We start from the raw sequence: 26316 nt of genomic DNA, 5'->3' as shown, positions 1-26316 counted from the left end.
TAATATCATATCAATAGAATAATATCATATCATATATATCATATCATACAATGAGTCAGTAAGTGCCTCCTCTGCTTCCATTTTCTGGAAGATATTATAGAAAATTATAATTAACTTTAATTCCTTCCTTAAATGTTTTGTGGTATTCCACCATCAAAGCCATTTGGACATACTGCTTTCTTGTTTAGAGGGTTATTAATTATTGATTCAATTTCCTTAAATAAATATACATTTATTCAGATTATCTACTATTCCTTGTGTGGGTTTTGGTCATTTTGATATTTCAAGGAATTGGTCAATCTCATCTAAGTCATTGATTTTTAGTTTTCTCGGCATTTTTCTTTTGGGGAGGACAGAAGTGGTGACTTCCATCCTCTTTACATATCAGAGTTAAAGCCAGATATTAGTCCCCTCTTTTGTTCAGATTGCATACTTAATATTGATTAATGATCAACATCATTAACTCTCTTCTGCTATCCCAATTTCACTGTAAGATCCATCTAGTGAATGTTTTATTTAAGAAGTATGTACTTAAGTTCTAGAATTTCCGTTTGGTTCCTTTGTATATTTTCTGTTCCTCTGATGAGGTTTTACTACTTTTCATTTATTAAGACCATATTTTTCTTTATCTAATTGAGTATCATTATACGATTGCTTTAAAATCCTTATCTGTTGGGATGCCTGGGTGGCTCAGTTGGTTAAGCATCTGCCTTTGGCTCAGGTCATGATCCCAGGGTCCTGAGATGGAGTCCCACATCAGGTTCCTAGCTTAGCAGGGAGCCTGCTTCTCCTCTGCCTTCCGCTCCCCCTGCTTGTGCTCTCTTTCTCTCTGACAAATAAATAAATAAAATCTTATTTAAAAAAATCCTTGTCTGTTAATTCCAATATCTGTATCATCTTGGGGTTGATCTTCATTGATTGCCCTTCTCTGTGAATAGACATGTTCTTCTGTTGGGAAATTTCAGATTGCATTCTGTACATACATTTTAGAAACTCTGAATTCTATTATGTTCTCTGAAGAATATTTCTCTTTTTCTTTGGCTATTTTTGTGTGTTTCTCTGGTTTTGTTTTATTTTTATACAACAGGCACATAACTTGGGTAACCTCTACAAACTCTCTGAATCTGTAGCAGGGAGCAGCTCAAAACACATTAGCTTTTTTTTTTTTTTTCCTCCAGTTTATCTGCTTGGGCTCTTCCCCCTGCATGTACAGTTTATGTCTTAGTCATTAATTTGGGCAGAATTTGCAGCAACAATTGAGACTTCTTTTTCTCCCTATCTTCTTTCTTGAATTTCATTGTCTCAGTTTCTAGTCACTATGGTTTCCATAACCACAGAACTTCAGTTCTTCAAGCCAGCACATTTTCTAATGGAATTCAACAGGTTGTCCTTAGAAGAAAAGTTGTAAACAGAAGAAATTCACTCAGTGCCATTTTCTTCTTCCAAATGTCAACTTCCCTCCTTCCCACCAATATCTGCCTGCTACTGGATACTCCCCTGTGCTTCCTAGTAGCTTTTTTATTTTTTTTTAATTTTTTGTCTACTGTTTTTAGTTGTCAGGGGAAGTTGGTTTGATAGAAGGTAATTGACCATACAAGAAGTAAAACTCCTAGAACACGATTGATTTTGAAATTTGATCTTGGCTAGAGTGTTGAATTTATAGAGCTGTGTGTATAGTGATTTATATCTTTACTAAGTAAAGACAATCTTGACTCTATCATTTAGATGCTATACCTCTATTTCTTGGTTCCCCTGACTTAGTACTTAGTCTAGGATTTTCAGTATATGTTGAAAAATAGTGTTAATAATGTACTTTTTTTTTTTTCCCTTAGAGGTAATATGTCTTGTGTTAATTATTTTTATCGTATCAGGCTTGTAGTTGATATGGTGCATGTATCTGCATGCGCACACATTTGGTAGGTAAATTTTAAAAATATAGCAATTTGCTTAGTTTTGAATAATTTTTTCATCATGACTTGGTGTTTGAGGTATATTATCATTTTGGGAAAATTATTACATGATTTCCTCCTTCACACAACTTTTGTGGCAAATTATATTACCAGATTTTTAAGACATCACATCATGCTTGCATTCTAGAGATAAAACATAAGGGAATGTGATAAATTTTAATATATTTTTGGAGTCAAATAGTGTGGAAGTAAACATATCTTTTTGTAAAGAAAAGTACTCAATAAGAAATATATTTGTCTCGGGGCGCCTGGGTGGCTCAGTCGGTTAAGCGGCTGCCTTCGGCTCAGGTCATGATCCTGGGGTCCTGGGATCAAGCCCCGCGTCAGGCTCCCTGCTCAGCAGAGAGCCTGCTTCTCCCTCTCTGCCTGCCTCTCTGCTTACTTGTGCTCTCTATCTCTCTGTCAAATAAATAAAAAAAAAAAAAAAAAAAAAAAGAAATATATTTGTCTCCATTTATACAGATAAGATTAAAAATAAATTTAAAACTAAAGGAAGATCTTAGAGTAGCTGATTAATCACCTGATGAGAGAATTCCTTGGTCTATATTAAAGTAAAAACAAAAACTACTTATTGGGTGTGTAAATCCCTTTTATTCAGTTTGTCAAAATACTTTCAATGTGTAGGTGTCAAAAAGCACCTACGATGTAATCTTTATGTTTGAAAAGATAACGGATTCTTGGCACATGCTTTGTACATAAAAGATGTCTTTAGTGTGTAAAATATCTTTTCTTCTGGTGGTAATTGTTTTAGAATAAAGAAGCGACTGGTATTTTTCTAATTTAAACACACATTAAACATTCTTAATACCACTGAAAGCTAATATTTTACTTTGAAATTTTACATCTTTACCATAAATGAAATGAGCCTATGCTTTTCTACTACTGTGCTATCCTCTTCTGGTTAGAAATCAGAATTTTAAATATGCTTTATAAATTAGGTGAATGTATTTTAACCTTTTCTATTGTGATGGTTAATTATATATGTCAACTTGGAGGGTATTTTTGGATGAGATTAACATATAAATTGGTGGATTTGGGGTAAAGCAGATTGATCCCTATGATGTGGATGGGCCTCAGCCAATCATTTGAAGATTTGAAAAACTGAATGGACAAAAAAAAAGAAAGAACCCAAAACAAACAAACAACAACAACAACAACAAAAAACACCCCTTTTCAATCCCAAGGAGCAAAATGGAATTCTTCAGAAGATTGCTTTTGGACTTCATCTGCATCATCAGTTCTCCTGGTCTCTAGCTAGTAAGCCCACACTGCAGATTTTGGACTAGCTAACCTTCATAAGCCAGCCTCCTCCATGTGAGCTAATTCTTTATAATAATTGGTTCTGTTTTTTCTGTGAACCCTAAATAACTACACTTCTTTTCTGTAACTGTGTATAAAAGAAAGAGGCTATCTATTTTTAAAAACTTTGTTTAAATTTATCTGTAAAAATATCTGGGCCTAGAATATTTTATTGATAAATAAAGCAAAAGTTAGTATTCCATTATCATTCATTTGATCTCTTGGCTATTAGTCTATTTAAATTTTTATGAAGTCTTCATTTGGTAATTTCCTACAACTGCTTTCTTCTGCTTAATTTTTCCATCACTTTTACTTATCTGGGGTTATTTATAACACTTTATTTTGGTTTGGCAGAGGAGGTCTATTCAGCTAAATTTTTCTTTTTGTCCTGTTCTTTTTTTGCTTTCTTATTCATTCATCTGCTTGTTTGTTTATTTGTTTATTTATTTATTTCCTAGTCTGTGTATATCTAATTTTATCCTGTGAGTTCATACTTTTTTGGGACTAACAGCTATACTGGCTGGGAATGCACTAGTCCCAGCAAAGATGATATTATCCAGTCTCTGAATTATACTTTCCAAGGTTAATTTAGGAAGTGAGTGTGGAGAATGTGTCTCAAGGTGGAGTTGCTCTTTTCTTGCAATATGAGTTCACCAACTAAACCCATTTTACTGCCCTCAACACATAAGCAACCAGGAGAATTTCTGCACTTCTGCTCCTGGCAGGCAATACTCACACCCAAGGGTTTCTTCTCTGAATTCCATAAACCTAAATGACTGAGGGCAGAAGGGCTGATAGACAGAAAGGAGTGAAATAGCAGAGGCTGATTCCTTTACCCCGTCTCTTCTTACTTGTCCTCCAGCACAGCCAGCTCTGTTATCCCCCAATTCCTGTCCCTCCTTTTTCGCTGATTAATCTCTTTTTTGATCTTGTCAGTGATGGAACAGGCAGCAGTGATACCCTCAGGCAGTTTGGGGAAGAGGGAAAAGAAAAAAGGAACAACAATAATTTTCTTCTTCTCTCAGTCCAGCAATGGTGCCTCTGGCTTTCTAAGCCAGGACCAGAAACCTAGCATCTTTGCCTCTCTGGGAATTCTTCAAGGTTTTACTGTTCTGAGTTTAGTGCACTTCCCTCTTGCGTTCATGGCATCTCCAAGGTTAAACTCTGGGAAAGGAGCCAGATCCCTGCGCTCGTCTGCCATGTTGTCAGGAGCCAGAAGTCAAAGATACTTTTTCCCTGAGTTCTTTTTTTTTTTAACTCAAATATCCCACTCTCCCACTGAGGCAGTTTAAAAGTTAAATCTGAAAAATAGAACAATTAGGATTAAAAACAAATGGAACTTTTTGAACAGGAACAGAGAATGTCTCCCTGCCTTGAGAGGAGCTGATAAATATGACTAAGATCAGAATTTGATTCTATATTTCCTACAACCTAATAAAATGGCAAAATTAGCTCTATTTCATAGACCTACATAAATCTATTTGCAGGGGCATTTTTTTTTCTGAGAGATTCTCTGAATTTCCCTGGTACTTAATCCCCTATGGTAATCACTAGAGAGCTCTTTCCTTCTTGGGGATTCTAAATGCTCTGAGTAATATGATCCTAGGTTCCTTTTGGGCCAGTTACTGAGGTGAGATGTGACTGCTATTTATTCCATAATCAAAAGTATTTTTTAAGTTTTTCTCTGAATCTCTCATTTTCCCCCATTATTTGTTAATGAACCCATAGCAGGATAGACATAGCATTTTGTAGTGGATCTAGATACAGATTAAATCTGCTGACATCTTAAGCACTAGATGGTTTGCTCAGTAACAAGTCCTCCCAGTTTATCCAGGATAGGATGGTGTTTCTGGGATGTACGACTTTCAATTTTAAAATCAGTTAAATTCCAGGCAAAACAGGAAGAATTGGTCCCCACAAATGTTTTTAAGACTTAGTTTCCATATTAAGAAAAAATTCTGAAAATACTTACCTACCAACACTGAGATTTGGTAGAATCAACATAGATATTGGACAGAGAACTAACCTTCATGTCCTAACATTCTGTCTAATGGAATGTGGACAGAGTGTTAAACCATCCTTTACAGACTTGTATATTCCCCTATGAGCCTTCCCCCACATTCTTTCTTCACTGGTTTCCTGACTAGAGGCTAAAGATCCACTGGCCATACCAGAACAACAGAGCCCAAGTCACTGAGTCCTTTGCTAGATGGGAATCTAGCCACAAAATATTCAACTGGACTGTGACATGAGTGAGAGATAGTCCTGTAGTTATATAAGTCACTAAAGTTTGAGATTGTTGTAACAATTAATTTAGCTTGATAGCACAGGTACCTATAGCAACATTATGTATTGATTTAATTTTTTTTCTTCTCTCCCTCTTTACCAATATACCATTTATTGATTTATTTATTTATTGACATGGGCTATTTTATTTATTTATTTTTTTTGATGTAGTGTTCCATGATTCATTGTTTATGTGTAACACCCAGCCTGGTGATGGGTATGTTTTGGGCACGTACTGAATGGAGCACTGGGTGTTATACCAATATACCATTTAGATAAGATGGTTAACAAAAATAAGAGCATTTTCTCAGGATTTTTGGCCATGAAGAAATATGTTGCAGTTCTTAAAGAAATGCAGTGGCTTTTGAATGAAATCTCTAATTAGGAGTGTTGAAAAATTTAAATCAAATTAAAATTAGAAAGCTGGAAATTATGGTCTTGAGGAAGTGTATTTAATTTCTTGCCAACTGTCATATATTTATTTTATTGCTTAGAGTCTTTCAGTTGCCCCAAACATTCATAGTATTCATGTTCTGTTGTTATGTAGATGAGTTTGAAAACCCATTTGTCTATAAAACTTTGAGAGAGTACAGCCTTTGTCCTGCCATGATTTTCTTGTTCCATCGTCATGTTTCTACTGAACTCCACCTATTGTATGTATAAAATGTATACAAGTACCATTTGTGTAAGTGATTCAATAGGTGACATATTTTCATCCATCATAACTAGTGATTACATTCTCTCTCACGAAAAACATAATATGTACTGAAAGACTAGAAGAAAAGAAAAATAAAATACACAGGGGGCTTCAAAGCAATAGATATCATTTAAAAACAGAGGGTCATCTAGGAGGAAGAAAAGGTAAATGGTAAGTGACTTACAGATCGTACCACAGCTCATATCTTCTGAAGAAAAGAATAGCTAGGGTAATTGCACAAATGCCAAATGAAAAGGATAACTAGATTCCACTGTTTTAGGTTTAAAGGTATCTTAGTGTATTTCTTGAATAATTCTAGATGTAAGAAAAACAATGCAAAATATGTTATAAACAAGACACTGAAGTTCAAGCATCTTAGAAAATATATAAGTTTATTATAACTTCATATGTTTATATAGATTTAATCACAGCCTATGGGATTAAATGTCTTGTTACCAACAAGAAAAATATTGAGGGGAATTGTGGATCTGTTTCTGCAACTTAACAATAGAATGGAAAAACTGTGAAAGTATTTCAAATGGAATTACTGCCTGTGTCTAGACTTCTAACCAAAACAACTCCTACATTGAGAAAAATATTTTTAAAAAGTTTTATTTAGTCCTTGATAAGAAATTCTTCCTATGTATTTTTTCTTAAAAAGTTTAAAGAAATGCTTAGAAAGTACAGACCATAAAACCATAACAACATGTTAGCAGCAGGTATTACTTAATTTTGGTCTTGACACATGTCTGACCTTCAGGAATAATTTTATAAATACCTTCATTAGAGCCAGAGAATGTCTATAGTAGTCATTCTAGCTATTCATCTGTGGTCAATTCAGAAGGGAAAATGAAAAAATGCCATGACACCATTGAGTAGCTTGAAAGATGAAAATGGGTATGAAAAGGAAACTAAAAATATAAAAAATTAACTTTTCAATACAGTGTAACTATATTATTCACTAACTTTCTAGGACCAGAAGTGACTATATGAAATCCTTACTTCAAGTTAAAATTGATTATCTAACAAAGTAATGAACAAATAAACCCTGCTGCATCGCATTATGGGAAACGTACATAGAATATCATAACCGGAAGAGACTTTAAGGATCACCTTCTCTAGCTAAGTCATTCAACAGATGAAATAGGACCTGAAAGAGTAAGCAATTTACACCACATTCCATATCCACTAATTTAGCAAAAGTTGGATCAAAATTCAATTCTCTTTACTCTCAACCTCTCCCTGTTATCTCTGGCTAATGGTCTTTTGATTACATAATAATCATCCAGATTGTTAATATTAATTTTAACAATAACTTAATTTTAATTCCTCAAAGAACAAAATAATTGAATCATTTTGCATGAGCATGCAAGATATTGAGTTGGCTTCCATCAGACTGATGATATCCTTCCTTGCCACATAGTAAAAGTATATAAATTCCAGAGTATTTTGCTCCCTCAAAAGCATTTACTACATTGTAAATTCTGTGACTCCAAAGGTATTCATAACACACACACACATACATACGCACTAACACATATTTTAGTTTTTACTTACACAGCTATCATGTGATGAATTTGTAGGTCAAGAGGGAAAAATCATGTGGGAATTAGTAAGCTACTATTTCTCAATTTCAAACCCATTGATCTGCATTCCAATTTGATCCTAGTGTTAAGACAGCAAAACCAGTGTCTCCTTTACCAGGTGGTTTCATTTTAAATTCTGTCAGTAGGAAGCCCTATAAAGAGACTGGGTAGCTGGAGGATTAAAGTTAAAGAACTTGTTCTTTTTTGTTAGTTTCCAATTCTTACTTGCATCACTGCTTCAGTGGTTCTTCCTTCTGGCAGAGACCTGTGGTTCCAGTTGCAGCAATTAATTTCCAGCTTTTCTCTGGTTCCTCGTACCAGCTGCACCACATCCATAGGGACAGGAACATCTTAAGACTTATACCCTCTCCCCAGAGGTCTGAGTCCTAGCTCTGGTTGGTTCATTTTCTTAGTTCCTGAAGCATCAGCACCAGCACGGAAACACCTCCTCTCAGAGTTGGGTCTTCAGAACCCCTCCTCCAAGCTTCTAACAACCCACTGCTTTTCTTTGCTTACCCCATCCTAGGGATGGGGTTATTGCTTTCTGTACTTATAATTTCTGTGGAAAGTCACAGTTTTCATTTTTAGCTTTCAATACCTGGCTAAATAAATATTTATATTAATAATTTTTCTGCTGCAATAGCTGCTGTGCTTTCTATTTTCTTGACTGAAACTTAACAGACAGAAATAAAAATTTGACAATGATTGAGTACCTATCATGTATGCATCAGGCCTCACTGATACATTTCTTATTTTTCAAAATTTTCTTCAATATACGTAGTAACTTCACTATTCCTTTTTTAAACATTTTATTTTTTTATCATGATAAATGTATTCTTTAACCCCCATCCACTATTTCATGCACCCCCCCACCCTTCTGTTAACTATCAGTTCGTTTTCTATAGTTAAGAGTCTGTTTCTTGGTTTGTTTTTCTCTCTCTCTCTTTTTTCTTTGCTTGTTTGCTTTCTTAAATTCCACATATGAGTGATATCATTCGGTGCTTGTCTTTCTGTGACTGATCTATTTCGTTTAGCATTATCCATGTTGTTGCAAATGGCAAGATTTCATTCTTTTTTATGGCTAAATAATATTCTCTCTCTCTCTCTCTCTCTCTCTCTCTCTATATATATATATATATATATATATATATATATATCACATCTTCTTTATTCATTTATCTATTGATGGACATGGGTTTCTTCCAATAATTTGGCTATTGTAAATAATGCTGCAATAAACATAAGGATGCATGTATTCTTTGAATTAGTGTTTTTGAGGAGCCTCACACTGTTTTCCACAGTGGCTGTACTAGTTTGTATTCTCATTAACAGTGCAAAAAGTGTCCTTTTTTTTCTACATCCTCACCTACATTTATTGTTTCTTGTGTTGTTGATTTTAGCCATTCTGACAGGTATGAGGTGATATCTCATTGTGGTTTTGATTTGCATTCCCCAATGATGAGTGATGTTGAGCCTCCTTTCATGTGTCTGTTGGCCAACTGTATGTCTTCTTTGGAGAAATATCTGTTCATGTCTTCTGTCTGTTTTTTAAATTTGATTATGTGGGTTTTTTGGTGTTGAGTTGTGTAAGTTCTTTATATCTTTTGGATACTTACCTTTTGTCAGATATATCACTTGCAAATATCTTCTCCCATTCCATAGGTTGCCTTTTACTTTTGTTGATTGTTTCCTTCATTGTGCAGAAGCTTTTTATTTTGGTGTAGTCCCAATAGTTTTTGTTTTTATTTCCCTTGCCTAAGGAGACATAGCTAGAAAAATGTTGCCATAGCATTTTCTTTTTTTTAAACAGCTTTATGAGGTATAATGGATATAAGAAAAACTGCACATATTTAAAGTATACAGTTTGATGAGTTTACATATGTGTGTACACCCATGAAAGCAGCACCAGTATCAAGGTAACAGACATACCTAACACCTCCAAAAGTTTTCTTGTGCCCATTTGGTGTTTTGTTTAGTTGTGTGTGTGCGTGTGTGTGTGTGTGTATCTGTTAAGAATACATAACATGAGATCTACCCTCAACAAACTTTTAAGTGCACAAAACCATACTGTAACTATGGGTACTACATTGAACAGCAGGTACTGTCCATATATAATGGAATACTATTCAGCCTTTAAAAAGAAGGAAATTCTGCCATTTGTGACAACATGAATGAATCTGGAGGACTTTATGCTAAGTTAAATAAGTCAGTCACAGAAGGATAAGCACTGTATAATTCCACTTACATGATGTATCTAAAATAACCGAAATCATAAACACAGAAAACAGAATGATGATTGCTAGGGGCTAGGGTAGTGGGAAATGCAAGTTGTTTAGGGTAAAAAGGCTGCTATGTAAGATGAATAACTACTAATTCCCTTCTAATGGAGAATGAGTTTTAGGATTACAGATCTTGCTCTAATCATAAACAAATGGTTGGGAGATACTGGAATGGGAAGATAACAGGAAAGGCTTAAATCTTTCACTCTCTGCTAAAAATCTTGAAACCTTTGAAATATTAGTTGAGAAATGATAATAATGATAGGTAACCATGAATGAATATTTACTCTGATGTACTCCCTCTTCTAGATGCCTAACACATAATTATTATTAGTTAATGACACATATTGACTCATTTAAACCTCAAAACATCCCTATGAGATATTACTATTATTATCCCTACATTGAAGATGAGAAAACTAATGCACAGAGATTCAAACCAGGTAGTCTGGTTTTGTGTGTGTTCTTAATCACCAGTATGTTTTGCCTTGGGAGGTAAAAGCGTAACAAATACATGTAAGGATAAGCTTATCAATGACACAAACAGGAAGGGCAAATTCCCACAACCTTTTTCTTTACCATAAATAGCTTCCCATTATTTTTCTTATTCAGTTTTTTTCTTCCATCCCTACTAGTCTAATATTCTTAAATCTATCCTTCTCTATATACTAATGATCCTGGAGTTATTCCAAATTTTAAATTGTTGTTTAAGAGCCTTAAAAATTAGGTCCAATTTTCCAAATTCATCTTCACTGCTTTACAACAGGGATTATGCAAGACTTTCTTCAAATATAACCTGGGTAAGCCTGCCCTTCTGGCATTCCTTGTTCTCTTTGTTTGAAATGCCTTTCCCATGACCGTTATATCCTGATATAATAATCAATTATAATTATCCTGATTAAGAAGTTATTCCTGATTGAACAGTCCATACTGATTCAATTCAACTTTTGAGTTCTTAAAGTATTTATTGTCTTTATTGTAGAAATTTATTGTAAGCTATCTTGTATTTTTACCTTTTTCTTTACATAGGTTTCATGTTATTTTTAACTAGATTTCTTAACTCTGTGAGGCCAGAGATCGTGTCATAGATTTATTTGCATCCTGGTAATTTATGGAGTGATTTGCACACCATAATTGCCAAGTAAACATTTATTGTTGAAGAGATGATAAGAATCATACTAAACATCTTAACCCTTCTACTCTCTTGGAGTAGGAGTACAAACTTGAAGAAAGAAACAATGCTAGAAATGAAAAATATAGAGATAATTCATCATATACATCTCTAAGTATATTATAAAATCAAATAAATAAATAAAATCTATTAGCTTGCTCCTGAGAGAAAAAAATATACTATCTTTTTAAGTTTAAAAATCCAGAAGATTGGAAGATCATTTTATTCTCACAAGAGAGTTAATGGATGATCAGATTAAGAACTCCTAAAGCATATCATATGAGACCCTGTCTTAAGAAATATAGGATAGCCAGAGCACTTGGTGGCTCAGTCAGTTGAGCATCTGACTCTTGAATTTGGCTCAGGTTATAATCTTGGGTCATGGGATCAAGCACCATGTTGGGTCTGTACTCCGTGGGGAGTCTGCTTCAGATTCTCTCTCTCCCTCTGCCCCTCCCCCCTGCTCATGGTAAATAAATAAATAAATAAAATATTTTTTAAAAAGACATATTATATAGCCAAAAGCCATCTGCAACATACTATGATTTTTAAGATGACACAACCAATACTCAAACATTCTTGGGTCCACATCTCAGCTCAACCTCTGGTTAACTGTAATAGTAAATAATTTGTTTGCTCTAAGTTGACTCTATTAAAAGAGGATAAATATAACTATTGTATCTACCTTGCAATATTATTTTCAAGATTACATGAGATGATCTGTGAAAATGGTTATGATGGTACCAACACCTAGAAAGTATTCAATTGCTGGTAATTATTTGTTCTTTAGTAATATGAAGTGAGCTGCTTTTCTATATATTAACAAAATAAAATACAGTCTAAGGTGCTATATCACACAGCCAAACCATGATCATTTGTGAGGAAAATTGCAAATAATGTGCAATAATTTCAACATTAAGTGGAAGGGGTTATTCCTCTTGTCTCTTGACCCCAAAGTTAATAACAATTATGGATATGAAACTTTATATTCAAAAGAGAAGTGCTTGGCACTATTAAATGACTAAGCTGATCTTTCCCCCTCACAATCTTCAACACTACCTAGGAGAGAAGTGACACTTTTTTAGAGAGGGTGGAAGTTTTGGGGAGAAATGTGCAGGCATAGAGAGGAGTGTTACCTTTCCCCTTTCCTTCCCTTTGAGTAAGAGAAGAAGGGACTCTCACCTGTGCCACAGGAGAAGGTGCCCAAGATATCTACTGGAAGAGGCTAAGGAAACTCCCTCCTATTCTCCAGCTGCATTTGATGACCTGCAGAAAATTCTAATCTATGTTGTGCTGATATCCAGATAGTAGTATGTGGTACAGTCCACTAAAAACACTTGACAGCATCTTTCCAGAGTTTGGAATGATTAAGATTGAGGACTCCTTCTCAGATGGAAAAGTCTGGAGGTAAGAGAATCTAGGCAAAATAGGAGAGCAATAGAGAGAGGGAGTAGCTCTAGAATCAAGCGTTGTTTCACCTCGGTTTTTTACCTATGTCAAATAATTTTACAGTGTGGAGGTGCCTCCTGAGATTTCTGAAAAACAAAACCACAAGTTTTCCCCCGAATGAATAAGCCCTGGAACACTTGCCATGAAGTAGGGAATTGAACAAAAAATGAAAAGTACAAATATTAGCTAAGTCTTATCCTTTCTTCCTGCCCTGAACTCAGTGTTCTGGATAGTGGGGCAGGGTTGAAAAAGACATAAAAAAGAAGAGATTGAGCACAAGGAAGGAAAGAAAAGACCAAAAACCATGTGTCCCTTCCCTTGTGATTCTAAAATAAGTAGGAGAGCGATGATCACTAGCCTGGCCTTTTTGATACTTAAAAATGACAGAGTTGTTTATAGTTTTAAGCATTTGGAAAGCTATGAAATCTGTCCAAGCTGTTTCCAACGGGTCAGAAAGGGAGACACATAAGAACAGGTTTGAAGGCAGAGAGTAGAATAAGAAAATCTCTTTCTGGGGCGCCTGGGTGGCTCAGTTGGTTAAGCGACTGCCTTCGGCTCAGGTCATGATCCTGGAGTCCCTGGATGGAGTCCCGCATCGGGCCCCCTGCTTGGCAGGGAGTCTGCTTCATCCTCTGACCCTCCCCCCTCTCATGTGCACTCTCTCTCTCTCATTCTCTGTCTCTCAAATAAATAAATAAAATTTAAAAAAAAAGAAAATCTCTTTCTGATCTTACTGCTTTATTCATTTTAATACAGTGTGTCAAGCCCACAATAAATACCTTATGCAATATTATACATAAAAGAATGATATGCTGGGGGTGCCTATGTGGCTCAGTCAGTTAAGCATCTGCCTTCAGCTCAGGTCATGATCCCAGGGACTTGGGATGGAGCCCTGCATCGGGTTCCCTACTCAGCAGGGAATCTGCTTCTCCCTTTTCTCTTTCCCTCTGACTCCCCCTGCTTGTGCTGGTGCTCTTGCTTTATCTCTCTCTCAAATAAGTAAAACCTTTAAAAAAAAAAAGAAGAATATGCTTTTTGATGTATATTGGATCTGATTAAAGATTATGCTTATAACACTGTTCTCATTTACTTGCATTTCAATGTTCCTTGAATGGTAGAAATGAGAGCAGATGTGGGGCTAATCATCTTAGAATTGTACATAATTATATGATCAACTATTCATTTAAAAATATTGGGGCGCCTGGGTGGTGGGGTCTGACTCTTGGTTTCACTTCAGGTCATGATCTCAGGATTGTGAGATCAAGCCCCACATCAGGCTCCGTGTTCAGGAGGGAGTGTGCTTGAGATTCTCTCTCACCCTCTGCTCCTCCCCCCAAACTCTCTCTCTCTCAAATAAATCTTTAAAAAATATATTAATGCAACAGATCTATATTAGGGTCCATAAGTGGATCACATATATAGATGGGTGTATATGTCATTGTAGAACATAGGCTAAAAATTCCTGACCCATACCTATGGTAACCAATGAGGTATCTGGGATTATTTCAAATAATTCAGGGTGAGAAAGTGGGTTGTATATAGATAAAAACAAGATTGTGAATGTATGATAATTGCAGAAGCTGGATGATAGTTGCATGGGGTTTATTATATTACTCTGTTTTCTTAGGTGTATATTTGAAATTTCCCATATAAAATGTCAAAAAAAAAAAAAAAGGCCAAGTACGAGGAGGGAACCTCTTACTACAAAATGCATTAGTGGGCTTCTAAGAAAAATAAAGGAAATATTCAAGAATTTGTCCCATCCCTCAAAAAAAATTCTATATGAAACTGTATACTCTGTCAATAAGAGCACTTACTAAGTTTGGGTCCAGGAGCAGAGTCAGGGAAGATCAACCTGAGACCTCAATTTTAACTGAGTTCTCAAAGGGAGTGGTCCCAACCTTGGGATGGGGGTGGGGTAGACATCTGATGTCTAACAGAAGCAAACATAAACCCTCTCTAGAGATAACATCCCCAAATTGAATTATTTAGCTTTCCAAACTACTTTAAGCAAAACTTAAATTAGATTTATCACAGAAATATACCCTACCTGGCGTTCTTCCTCGGAATGGCCCCAAATGGTCTATTAGTCTACCTGGCTGCCAATTGTACTGTGGCTTTCCTTCAGTAAACTTTACTTTATTCCCCCACATCAGCAGTGACATTAAGGTCACTGAATAAAACTAATTTAATCATGATACACTATAATAGAAAATAAATTACTTAGAACACAAAACAATTTTGAGCATAAATTTTGCAATGATTTTAAGAAGTACTTTTATTGGGGCACCTGGGTGGTTCAATTGGTTGAGCACCCGCCTTCAGCTCAGGTCCTGGTCCCAAGTGTCTTGGGAGGGAGCCCTGCATCTTGGGCTCCCTGCTCAGTGGGGAGCCTGCTTTTCCTGTCCCTTTGCCCCTCTCTCTGTCTCTCCCTCCCTCTGCTCATGCTCTTGCTCTCTCTCTCTCAAATAAATAAATAAATGGAGTCTTTAAAAAAAACTTCCTTAAAAAAGTACTTTTATTTTCATATATTAAATTTAAGCTACTTAGCAAGTACCTCCTAAATTTTCATTTAAATGTCCAAAAAATGATGAAAAATATCATTGCCTAAAAAAATCAGCATGTCAGGTATAACAATGGATGAATTAAACATATTAAAACTCATACTGGGTGAAAATAAACAATATAAAAGAGATATATGATATTGGGGCTGGCCCACTTGGTAGAGCGTGTGACTCTTGATATTGGGGTTGTAAGTTAAAGCCCCACATAAGGTGTAAAGATTACTTAAATGTGAACACTTAAAAAAAAAAAAAAAGAAATACATGGGGATGCCTGGGTGGCTCAGTTGGTTTAGCATCTGCCTTTGACTCAGGTCATGATCTGCAGTCCTGCATCAGACTCCTTGCTCAGCAGGGAGCCTGTTTCTCCCTCTGCCTGCTGCTTCCCCTTCTCTCTCTCTCTCCCCCTCCTTTTTCTGTCTCACAAATAAATAAATAAAATCTTAAAAAAAAAGAAATACATGATGTCTAAAATATTTATGCATACTAATTAAAATAAAAACACAGAATTTGGAAAATACACCAAGGCAGAATGGACATAGTGGGAAAGAAAAGAGAGGCAAACCAAGAAACAGACTCTTAACTATGTAGAAAAACTGAGGGTTACTAGATGGGAAGTGGGTATGGGATGGTTAAACAGGTGATGGGGACTAAGGAGGGCACTTGTTATGAGGACTGGGTGTTATATGTAGGTGATGAATCACTAAATTCTATACCTGAAACTATTATCATACTGTATGTTAACCAACTGGAATTTAAATACAAATTTGGAGAAAGAAAAAAAGTGCAGTTAGATTAATAGTTAATTAAAAAAATCCACCTAACATATTTAAAGACTATTGCCACGTAATTGTAGTGGTAATCTTTAATAAAATCATTCGTCGTTCTCTCCATTCTCATCACCAATGCGTGCATACACACATAAACACATACTCTTGCCAAGCTTGTTTCCTAAATACAGATCACCCCACTGCTTCCAAGGCCACAGTTATAGTGAGGTTGCTTAACAGGCTGGTATTGTTATCTAATAAGGAGGCTACATGCTGTATCCATGCTCTGGGAACATGGCCACGCAGAGATCCTGTCTCACTTCAGTGGCTACCTGAGACAGATCTGGTAACATAAAAAATGCATGATTTAAGGCCCTTTAGAGTAGACCTTACCAATGAAATATGGGTGATAGGAAGGAGTGGGTAGGGGACACGTTCTTTCCCATCTTTTCTCCTGGATGTCGTATTCCATCAGGCCTCTGAAGATGCCTTGCAAAACCAAAAATTAACCTCACTCATTACTAGGCTGAAGCCATTCAAGAACATACCTCCTTATATTTACTTTCCTCCATCTCTGCCTCATTTTATCTCTTTGAGTCTGCCACACTGGGATTGCATTATCCAAGTGTGCATCTCTTTCTAGGAAAACACAGAGCTAAGCCTATGACAAAGTAAGCATTTTTCTGGATGATTACATATTAAGATATATATTAATGTCTGCTATATTCATGTATCATGGAGAAAGAAAAAATCCATAAAAATCCCAGTAAATGCCAGATATAAATTCAATAAAAGCCAATATACATTTTTAAATAATGAATCATATAAATAATTTAAAATCCTATCAAGAGTTTTATTTCCACAAATGAATTTTTTTTCAAACCAACTGCCAACACAATTTTAAAATGAGGTCACACTAAATTATTCTTATTAAAATTAGAACCAACACTGGAATACCTACATGTATAACCATGTTACATTATTATATAGGCACTAGCTAATGAAATCCTCAGGGAAAAACAAATGAGTTATACTGGCAAGATCATGTAATTAAACTCTAAAATGAATATATGTAGATATAAGAATATATAGTACTATGTGAAAAATATCAGGAGTGATATGTAGATTAATGGCCCCTCAAAAATGGTCATGTCCTAACTCTCAGAACTTATGTGTATGTTACATTACATGGTGATGTAGGAATTAGGGTTGCAGATAGAATTAAGGTTGCTAGTCAGCTGACCTTGAGATGGGTAGATGATCCTGGATTTATCCAGGTAGACTCAGTGTATTCACAGGGGTTCTTACAAGGCAGAAGGTTCAGTGTCAGAGTCAGAAGGAGATCTGAAGATGCTATAAGACTGGCTTTGAAGATGGAAGGAGGCCCCAAGTCAAGCAGTACTGGCAGCCTATAAAAGCTGGGAAAGACAAGGAAACTAATTTTTACCAAGAGTCCCCAGAAAACAGTGGAGCCCCACCAACACTTTGGGCTCAGTGAAATCCATTTTGGGCTTTGGAACTGTAGAATTGCAAGATAAATTTGAGTTTTTTCAAGAGACAAGTTTATTACAACAGCAAGAGGAAATAGACATAGCAAGTATGAGAGGTATGATTCCATTTTTATATATAAAAGCATAATACATCAGGGTAATAATATTACACACGATTTTAAAATCCAATCTTTTTAGATTCATTTGTATTTTCCCACTTTAAAGAACATTTATAATGGCTACATAAACATCTAGATCTCTATGTAGTATGATGTTAGGGAATAAAAATAACATGTAAAGTATTTATGATATTTAGGTAGAAAAGCAGACACAAAAGCATTTAGAACTTATTGGAATATCTAAATGTGGAGAGATACACACATGCAGAAGAATTTAAAGATACATAACAACCAACCATGTTATTAGTCATATTTTCAGATAAGTCATATTTTCCAGTTCCAAATAATCTTTTATTTGCTAAAGTTTTCAAAATTTCTACAATATGCCTGCAATACATGTAAAATGCTCAGAAAAAGTAATAAACATTATTCTTATTTCAAATATAACTTGGGTTTTATAAACTACTCATAGAAGATGATGCAAGAGACATTAATAAACTATCTTTTAAAATCAAAGATTGATATGTGAAAATTAATGTTTCCAAATTCTCCATAGCAGAAAGGTGCACAACATATTTCAGCACAGTATTGGTAATGTCCAACATATTTTTGATCTAATTGTAAAGAAGAAAACGTATGTACAGATCATAAGAAAAGAGGTGGTAAAAATAATTTCACAGCTTGAGTCAAAAAAAGTTGGAATTAATAAAAATGTTCACATGTATTCTAAATACAATTTGAAAGGCAGACACATTAAATTAGGTAACACCTTCATTATTTTTATGTTAACAAATTTGAAGGGAAAGAAATTAATTACAAACAACTAATCTCTGAAGGCTCTAAGCAGGAGTGAACCTGATTTTCTAGACTTGTCTTCCATTTTTCTACTCTGCGTTTGTATTAGTATTATATTGCTGTGTAACAAATGATCACAAACTAAATGGCTTAATACAACATAGATGTATTGTCTCGTTTTTTTTTTTTTTGTGGGTTAGAAATCTGGGTATAGGTCCTGTGGTTTCTCTGCTTATCATCTCATCAGGCTGAAATCACAATAACAGCCAATCCCTGTTGTTATCTGAGCTCCTCTTCCAAGCTCACTTGTTATTAGAATGCAGTTCTTTGCAAATATAAGACTGATGCCCCATTTACTTGCTGGCTACCAGTTTGGGACTCCTTTGAGCTCAGAGATGTCACCTCAGGTCTTTGCAACATGGGCTGCTGCCATAGGCAGTTCAGAACATGGTTGTTTGCTTCTGCAGCAGGCCAGCAGGAGGAAAATCACTGCTACTGAGAATCTGACTTATTTTAAGGATTGACCTGATTAGGTCAGGTGCACCCAGGTTAATCTTCCTTTTGATTAATTTAAAGTCAACTAATTAGGGACTTCATTTACATCTGCACTTGTCTTTATAGCAACACCTAGATTCATGTTTGGGGAAATAACTGGTTGAATATATGTATACCAGGGCCAGAGACTCTTGGGGACCATCTTAGAATTCTACCTACTACATACTCTTGTCATTAATCTATTTACTATTTCTTCAAAAGGTCCCAACCTTTCTCACCTCTATTATGCCTGGCCAGTGCCATCCTCTGAGTTGAAATGTTCTTAACCTGTTTTAGTAAAATTTGTAAAATTATATTTAAATTTTAGTAGCTTTATTGAGATATAATTTATATACTACATAATTTACCTACTTAACATGTGTAATTCAGTGGTTTTTACTATATTCAAAGAGTTGTGCAATCATCACCACAATTAATTTTAGCAAATTTTCATCACCTCAAAAAGAAACATGGTATACATTAACATCAATCTTCATTATCCCCTTCCAGCCCTATGCAACCACACTATACTTCCTTTCTCCATGTATTTGCCTATGTGGGCATTTTCTTTAAATAAAATCATATCATATGCAATTTTTGTGATCAGCTTTTTTTACTTAGCATAATGTTTTCAAGGTTCATCCATGTTGTAGCATATATCAGTACTTCATTCCTTTTTATTGCTGAATAATATTCCATTGTATGGATATACCAGTTTTTGTATCCATTCATCGGTTGATGGAGATTTGTTATGAACATGCTGTTATGAACATGTACAAGTCTTTATGTGAACATAGGTTTTCATTTCTCTTGGGTATGTACCTAGGAGTGGAATTGCTGGATCACACTGGGACTGTTGAATCTTTTAAGGAACTACAAGATTATTTTTTCAGAACAGCTGTACTGTTTGTATATCTACCAGCATTATATAAAGGTTCTAATTGCTCTGCATCTTTCTCAATACTTATTATTATATGTCTTTTTGATTATAGCCATCCTAGTGGGTATAAAGTGGTGTCTCATTGTGATTTTTATTTTCATTACCTTAATGGCTAATGATGTTGAACATCTTTTCATGTTTAGAACCATCAATTTTTAAAGTCCATCTCACATGCTACCTTCTGCAAAATGTCTTTTCTAATTCTGTTGGCCAGGTATGACTTCACTCTGACTTGTAATAGTACTCTGCTGTGGAACTTAGTTAATTACTTTGATATGTAAGATACTATGCCAAAAGTAATTAAAAACATGTTTGTGAAGCAGATATTCATAACTGGTCCCCAAGAAATATATGACATGTCAAGTAGATAAAACATGTGCATTCAGATCATATTGCATAGTTTTGTTTTTCCTTTCTGATTTGTAAAATCGGTAGCATGGAATTGCTATTTTATGGTCCAGTGACATGAAACAAGTCAACAAATATTCATAGAATAGAACTCTAGTCCAGCCTAAATTTTGTGTAATTTTGTGGTTACTTTAAGGAGAAACTCAGGTAGCAAATCTCATCACTTAAAAATGCTGCTGTAAAAAAAATATATTGCTGATTTTTCCTCTTGAAATCTTCAAACTTGTGGGTGAAATTTTAAAATTTTATTAAAACAAATTAGCTCAAACTACCTGATCATCTATCTCTTCCTCTCATATGCACAAATTCATATATAATATTCTGGAAGAGAATTATCTCAAAATGGCCTCATTCATTTCTTATGAAAAATGCAAACTGCTAGAAATTTGATCTCATTTGAATATTACATTCAACCTTCAAACTCAAGCTTAAACATCACCTTTATGAAGGCTTTCTGTTTTTTTTTTTTTAAAGATTTGTTTATTTATTTATTTGAGAGAAAATGAGAGAGAAAGAGCACATGAGAGGGGGGAGGGTCAGAGGGGAGAAGGATGCGGGACTCGACCCCGGGACTCCAGGGTCATGACCTGAGCCAAAGGCAGTTGCTTAACCAACTGAGCCACCCAGGCGCCCCAAGGCTTTTTGTTTTTGTAAAGCAGTTGATTAATCCTTCTTTCTACTCTAGCTATACTATATTTTAGCTCCATAATGTCAATCATCATGTTGAATTGTGCTTAGCTATTGTCAGCAAAAATTCCTGTCCTTTTCAAGGGTTATTCTAGCTGGACTAAGAATCAAATTGACTTGAGACAGATAAGCAGGAGAAAATCAAATTTAATAGCATACATATGGGGAATCCATATAGACATGGAGATTCCAAAGACATTTGGGCAAAATGAGGCATATATGTCGTTCTGAACTAAGGAGAAAGGAGGAGTCTAAGACTTCAGAGGAAAGAAATGCCATTCACAGGAGGATGAAAAAAGAGTAAATGTTTGGTAAACAAATGTTTGACTTGCCATACAGATGGGTTATTCCGACAAAATTTATTTTTGGTACTAACCTTTATTTTGGAAAGACCCTTCAATTTAGGTTCTCCTATATAGTTAAGGGAGGAGCAAAAGTTTCTCTTGAGCCCACAGGGTTTTGATTGCATTCAGTTCAGAATAATCTTTATGCCAAAGTAGCCCATCTTGGGGTGGTGGCCTACCATCAAGCCCCTACACTATTTAAGCCTGACTTCCTACATAAAACTATAAATTTCTCTAAGCTTTCGACCATGCTGAATCTCTTTGTATATTCAGTTTCCAGCTCATAAAACTTGTATTATAAAATCAATTTGACCAGATATTATGAATTTTAGATAATTCAGTGAACCATCTATTAGCATTAGAAAGCAAGTGGTATATGTAAACTGTTTCTGGTATATGTAAAATGTTTCTATAGAATCTGGAAAAGTAACCATTGCAAGCATTTTAAGGTTTATTTTGTTTTATATTATGCTTTCTCCTAAAAAGGAATGTTATTTTGATTATTTAATATACAGCATCTTCATTCCTTTAATTTGGTTGATTAAAATTACCTTTTCACCATTAACAATTATGTTTGAGGATTTTTAAAATAAATTATTTTTGTTGCTCATTTTAAATGAATTATTTAAAATTAACTGTTATTTCATTTAAAAACTGTCATTGGCAGAAAGAAACATTAAGGAGTCAAACTTAAAATAAATATATATTTTTATAGTGTTTAAATCAATATAACCTCAAAGAGATAAATACAATTTCTGTGAAAATGTATTTTAATAGAGTTGTGTAGAATTGTCTCTATAACATAGGAAAATCTGTGAAATGATATTTTTGTAATTTCCAGTCATTTATTTTTTGCCAGAGTTTGATATCTTTCTATAATAATCTTTTTGTGAAACAAAGGACATCCCATTTAAAATGATACTTGTAGTTCATAAGAATTAGAAAAATCCAAGTGATAATATTTAAATCTCTTTATTACTTCTATGGCTTGAACCTAAATCAATGCCCAGTGTTCTCTAGGACATTTGTTTTAAGCCCATGGTAGGTAAGTCACCTAACCACTGATAGAAGTTCTTCCCTTGACCAAACTAGTCAGGCTCCTCTGAACTCTTTTCTTGACTAGGCCCTGACTTTGGGATTTTGTAATCATCTTTTTATTCTACAATTTTAGGAAGCATCCTACTAAGTTGGTTTAGATAGTCCCCCAGCCTTGATGTCTGATCATTCTTCAAATCTGTCTGGGTTTCTCATACTCCATCATCCATCTGTAATATATGATCACCCTGGCCTGCATTCAGCAAGAACCTTGTTAGATCCTCCTTACCTCTGATGTTTCCTCTCAGTAATTTTTTTCCACTGATGGCCACTCTGTTCCTTGGCTATAAATTCCCACTTTTCTTTAATGTTTTCAAAGTTGAGATAGCTTTCTCTACCCTGCTACAAAATCCATTGTAATAGTCCCCCTGAATAACTTCTGCCTTACTAACTTTAACAAGTGTCATAAATATTTTTTCTTTAACACCACTCTAAACCTCAAGTTGGTTTCTTGTTTGGTTTGTTTGCTTTTCTATCTTTAAAAGCAAGTGACTTTTTTTAATTGCCCTTCCATATCTAACATGTATGATCTTTGTGTTAATTTTTAAATCACTTTATATGGAAGACCTTGGTAGGTATTCTTCATATTAGATTTAAAAAAGAGAAAAAAGAAGCAGCTCATTCTAAAATAATGTCTAATCTGTGCTATGTTGTACTTTATACTTCAACAATGCTATAAAGCTGTTAGAATACTGTATTGCAACTGAAAATGAACAGATCATCAAATTAAAAATTAAAAAAAATAAACCTTTATTCCAAGCCACAAGGCTAGTAAATAACTCAAGGTTTAACCTCAAGGCTCTTTCTCTGTTTCTATAACCCATTATATATATATATCTCTGGCAAGTTATCTTCATTTTCTATTCAAAAATCAGAGCCCAAGTTTAATATAAATGTGAAATATATGATATATTGAGTTCTAGATTATCTAGGACATCTTCCCCATCCCTCTTTCCCCACCCCCAGTTTTAAACCCAGCTTTACTTTTAGCAAAATGTATCTAAATTTTACCCCAGCGTCATATTCTAAATTGCTCCCCTAGCATTGTCATACTACAAATACTCTTTTGGACCCTACATTTAAGTGAAAATGCATATTTAGATAATTAAAATATTTTGACACAGTCAGAAGTGCCAAGATTGAAGAAGTAATTGCTAGGGGCACCGTAAAGTGTTACTTCCATTGGCTTTTTACATGTAACTCCATAGAAGCTGTATTTCACTCAACCAGTGATTAAAAACGTGATATTATGAAAGCACTAATGACTGCCTTCTACCATCCTGTGTTAAAGTCTGTTAATTGCTTTATTTTGAATCCCTGTGGTTTGGTTAATTGAGGTGATCAAAATTCTTTGAAAATCTTACTCTTGCCAAACTTGGCTTTTGATGAGTCATTTTGAAATAAGTTGGGTGCCACTATGTAACCCCAACAAATAGAGTCTTAGCCCACCAGGTGTCCCTGCATTGGAAGGCTTGGGAACTCCCAAGGTCTAGAGGCTGAATCTTTGGATGCTTCCCAGGAGAATCCTGGAATCAGAGTATAAAAATGTAATTTAATATTATGTAAAACTATACTTTTCAAAACTACCTCCTAAGACATTCTAAGAGTCATGATGCAATACTGATAGCCAATTCTAGTGTGCTTATGTTCCCAGATATCTGGGAATTCAGGCAAGGAAAAGAAACATACTTCACAAAAATATTCACTTGAAAAAAACAAAAAAATTACCAGTTGATATATAAGGTCATCTGAAATTTGACTGAATGTAATTTTTAGTCATATTTACCACTTTGAAAAACTATGTAAATAAAATATAACATAAATTTGGGCATGGCAATGCTTAAAAAGTAGAGAACAAGTAGGAACGAATAAAGACAATTTCCAGATGATTTTAAGTTATGATTGAGCCCAAAACCCAAGTTCCTGGCAACATTTTTGCCCACAAAATAAAATGATAAACTATAACTTTAAGTCATGACTTGGAAAGGATAATTCATTCATGGAGTAGAACAGTGTTTCTCAATATTTTCAAATATGAGACCCCCTTTAACTATCAAAAATTTTGAAATAACCAAATGATAATTGTCACTCTTTGGGAAATATATTGATTCTTAATGGACTTTAAAAAATATGAGGAAACTACTATTAACAGTAGTAGTAAAAAAGTAGTAAATGCTGAGCAATAGTAAATGCTTTGGTGTTCATTACACTGTATCTATCTATCTATCTATCCATCTATGAAATAGAGTATATATTTCAGTAACTCTTTTTATTCAAGACTATGGATAAAATTTGCTGCACAAACCACTTGAAATAAATCTATGACTCTCCAGAATTATTCTTCCCACTGTTTGGTATCTAATGTTGTGGAGAACACAGTTGAACTGGTTTCTAGCTTAACTTTTGAAAATAATTATTTTCAGAACAAGCAAGTCAATTAACATCTTTGTGATATACTTTACTCTCTAGGTTTAATTTTCTTCCTTACCAAATTAAAAGTCTGGATTACAGGATTTTGAGAATCTTTCTATCATTTCCTTTTGATACATTAATCCATTTTTATAATTTTTAAAAAATGTTGAGATATTTCTTGTTATTATGGTAGTGTTATGACATGAAAATTGAAGATTTGGATATTGACTCACATTCTTGGATTGATTCCTTCCTAGAACAAAGTACATTTTGTTTCAATTATTTGTATATTTTAAGTAGAAATGTTATTCGACCTGAGGTATCAAGAGCTTTGCTTAAATGTGGCATCGTTGGTCACCTAATTTTTAAAAGAATATCCATTATTTTCTAAAAACTATTTCTAAAAACATAAAAATACCAGTACCCTGATACAGGGCACTTCCTTTTCACTGCCACAGTCTTCATTCCTATGCCTGAAATCTACCTTATCCTTCAGTTCTATCAAAAATATCACCTGTTGGAACTCAGTCATGGCCTCTTAGCAGTAAACTTAAAAGGTTATGATAGTTCTCATCTTCTCTTTTGCACTTCAGAAATATCAGACATGGAATGGATTTTACTTCAAATGATTAAAAATGTGCTGTTTGATCTTGGTTCCAGATGGACTAATTCTGAGTTCCTAACAACAGAAAGTATAACTTTGTAATTTCTCATTGCGTTTCAATACTGATTTTTTTAAAAAATTATTTAAAACGTATTTTATCAATGTCAATTGTGCCTTTTACACAATACTAAATTTTAGGAAAATGTCATTTCAGTTAATGTTCAAGGATGCTTGAATGCCATAAAGAAATACCAACTACTATTAGTGATAATAATAATACTGGATTGTACAGTGAAATTAGCAATGGAATGGAAACCTTGGAGCCTAATTTATATTTCCAACTCTTATAGAAATTGAGAGTGCTATTTTTGGTTGGTCATTTAAGTTTTCCAGAGATGTCTGATCCTTTATATGCAGGTGGGGAGGCTGGGCCATATAGTTTCTAGATGCAGTCCTGTAATTGAAAGAAAGAAAGGAAGGGAGGGAGGAAGGAAATGAGTAGGTTGATAAAAATGATTCTTCATGGAGATATGTATTAAAATTGATGTATCAGCAGAACCCCCTTCTTGTTTCTTCTACCTCTCCTTCCATGCCTACAATGCCAAATCAGCTCTCTTCTTTGTTTCTTTTGGACAAAGAATGTAAGGAACAAATTTCATCAGTGTTTGAGAAATGTACTTCCTTAAGTTCTGCCCTTTTCTCCTTTGCTCTCCCTTAGCTCTTCTTTGGTTTGTTGGTTTATTTCAATCCCCCAGCCAGTTTCCCTTCTTTATTTCTTCCAACATAAATAGAAAGAGAACTTCTAAACACATATTCTTAT

This window comes from Zalophus californianus, chromosome 8 (genome assembly GCF_009762305.2).
Source record: "Zalophus californianus isolate mZalCal1 chromosome 8, mZalCal1.pri.v2, whole genome shotgun sequence".
Taxonomy (NCBI): domain Eukaryota; kingdom Metazoa; phylum Chordata; class Mammalia; order Carnivora; family Otariidae; genus Zalophus; species Zalophus californianus.
Note: the sequence above shows the minus strand (reverse complement) of the source record.